Source organism: Chrysochloris asiatica, unplaced genomic scaffold (genome assembly GCF_000296735.1).
Source record: "Chrysochloris asiatica unplaced genomic scaffold, ChrAsi1.0 scaffold00011, whole genome shotgun sequence".
Lineage (NCBI taxonomy): Eukaryota > Metazoa > Chordata > Mammalia > Afrosoricida > Chrysochloridae > Chrysochloris > Chrysochloris asiatica.
In genome coordinates this window covers 21,732,548-21,735,845 of record NW_006408529.1, presented here as the reverse complement: position 1 = coordinate 21,735,845, position 3,298 = coordinate 21,732,548, and positions in this window count along the sequence as shown.

Here is a 3,298-nt window from a genome sequence, read left to right as displayed (position 1 = left end):
AAAGTAGAATTCACCATGATTTTGCCACTGGACTAAAGCTTTCAAGACCTTCATTTGCTGGTGAAGCAAAACTCAAAATGAGAAGAGACAACTGTATGTATCCATTAATAAGAAGAACATGGAATGTGCAAAGTAAGAACTAGTAGTATCAGAAGATGTCCAAAATGAAATGGAATGCATAAAGATTGATATTCTAGACATTAGTTCGTTGAAATGGACTGGTACTGGCCATTTTGAATGTGAAAATCATATATTTTATTATGCTAGAATGACACATTAGAGAGGAGTGTCATCACGTTCATCATCAAAAAGAACATTTCAAGATCTATCTTGATGTGCAATGATGTCTGTGATAAGATATTATCCATATGCCTATTAGAAAGATCAGCTAATACCATTATTATTCTAATTGATGCACTAGCCACTAAAGTCAATGATGATGAAATTGAAGAATTCTACCAACTTATTCAGTCTAAATTTGGCCAAACATGTAATCAAGATGTACTGATAATTATTGATGATTGGAGTGCAAAGGTTGAAAACAAAGAGGAAGGGTCAATATTTGGAAAATAAGGTCTTGGTGATAAAAATGATGCTGGGTGTCACACTATAGAATTTTGAAAAACAATTGACTTCTTCACTACAAATGCCTTTTTAGACAACATAAATAACATTTATACATATGGATCTCACCAGATAGAATACATAGAAATCTGTGGGAAAAGATGATGGAAACTCCATATCATTGGTCAGAACAAGGCCAGGTACAGACTGTGGACCAGACCATCAATTGCTTACATGCAAGTTCAAATTGAAGCTCAAGAAAATTAAAACAAATCCATGAGAGACAGTATATGACTTGGAACATATTGTTATTGTTAAGGTCTACCGAGTCGGTTCTGACTCATAGTGATCAAGTTAGGGTTTCTTAGGAGCGGCTGGTGAGCTTAAACCAAAACTGATGGTTCAAACCAATCTTGCAGTCCAGTACAGTAACCCATTGCACCACACATATCCCACCTGAATTTAGAGTCAATGTTAAGAGCAAATTTCATGCATTGAATATGAGTGACTGAAGATCAAAAGGGCTGTGGAATGAAATCAAGACCATCATGCAGGAAGAAATTAAAGGGTCATTAAAAAAGAAAAGAGAAAAATGGATTTCAGAAGACACTCAAACTTGCTATCCAGAGAAGAGTTGTTAATGCGAATGGAAGAAATGAGGAAGACAAAGAGCTGAACAAAAAATTTCAAAGGATAGCTTGAGAAGACAAAACCAAATATATAATGAAATGTGCAAAGACCTGGAGTTAGAAAACCAAAAATGAAAAATATGTTCAGCATTTCTCAGTTTGAAAGAACTCAAGAAAAATTTCAAGCCTCAGTTTGCAAGATTACAAGATTATATGGGGAAATTTTTAAATTATGCAAAAAGCCTCAAAAGGAGATAAAAGGTATACACAGAGTGACTGTACCAAAAAGAAGTGGTCGATGTATATTGGCTGAAAGCAGAATAAACCAGGAAGATGTTTACTTGTGCTGTATTGATTATGGAAAGGCCTTTAACCATTTCAAGAGGCAGCATATGATCAAAAGTCAATGGTGCTGAAGGAAAAAGCTAAGATGCACTGAAGGCGTTGGCAAAAAGCAAGGTTCCAGGAATTGGTGTAACACAAATCAAAATCATTCAGCAAATTGATGCATCACTGGAGGTGCTCACTCATTTATGCAAAGAAATTTGGATGAGATGTATATTTGTGCCCAATTTCAAAGAGAAGTGAACCAAAAGAATGTGGAAATCATTGAACAATATCATTAATATCACATGCAATGAAATTTTTTTCTGAAAAAATTTCAAAGAAGCCTGCAACAGAACATTGACAGGGAACTGCCAGAGGTTCAAGCTGGATATGTAAAAAGATGTGGAACTAGAAATATCATTGCTAACATCAGATGGATCTTGGCTGAAAGAAGATAATACCAGAAAGAGTTTATTTGTGCTTTATTGATTGCACAAAGGCTTTCAACTGTGTGGATCATAATCATGTTATGGATTACATTGGGAAGAGTGGTTATTCCAGAACACTTAATTGTGTCCATGAGGAGTCTATACATAGAGCAAGAGGCAGTAATTTGAACAAAATAAGCAGATATTGAATGGTTAACATTAGGAAAGTTGTATGCCATGGTTGTATCTTTTCATCATATTTATTCAAGCTGTACGCATAGCAAATAATCTGAGAAGATGAATTATATGAAGGAGAACATGGCATCAGGATTGGCATCAAAAAGACTCATTAACAAGCTTCGATATGCAAATGATATAACTTTGTTTACTGAAAGCAAAGAGGAGTTAAAATACTTACTGATGCAGATCAAAGACCATGTCCTTCAGCATAGATATCACTTCATCATAAAGAAAACCAAAATCCTCACAACTGTACCAATAAATAATATCATTATGAATGGAGAAAAGATTGATATTGTCAAACACTTTGTTTTGCTTTTATCCATAATCAACATTCGTGGAAGCAACAGTTAGAAAGTGAAACAACATGGTGCACTAGGCAAATCTGCTACACAATATCTTTGAAGTGTTCAAGAACACAGATATCAGATTGAGGACTAAGGTTTGCCTGACCAAGTCCTGGTATTTTCAATAACCTCATATGCTTGTGGAAGTTGGAAAATGTATAGAGAAGACTGTAGAAGAATTGATGCATTGGAATTATGGTGTTGAAGGAAGAATATTAAAAATCACCATGTATTTCCAGAAGAATAAACAATTCTGTATTCAAAGAAGTACTGTGTTGAAAGAATCAGCATTGGAAAGAAGAGCCAAAATGTTTCTTAGAATCCAGAATGGCAAGACTTAATTTCTCTTACTTAGAACGTGATATCAGGCGGGATCAGTTCCTGGAGAAGGAATTTTTGTTGATAAAGTGGAGGATCAACGAAAATGACAGTAATAGGCTCAAGCGGACCCACAATTGTGAGAATGGCACAGGTTCTGGAAGTGTTTAATTCTGTTCATAGAGTCACTATGAGCCAGAGACTATTCAAAGGCAAAATATGAACTCTCAGAATGAACAAATATGCCTTGGAAGAAGCATGGCCAGAATGATCCTTAGGAGCAAAGATGAAGAACTTTAATGCTGTGTGATTTGGACATGTTATGGAGAAGGATACTATGTTCAGTAAAATAGAGGGTCAGCAAAGAAATGAAGACTTTCAGCAAAGTGGAAACTGCTGAGCAACAATTGTGAGAAACAGCACAGGCAGGCAGTGTTTCCTTCTG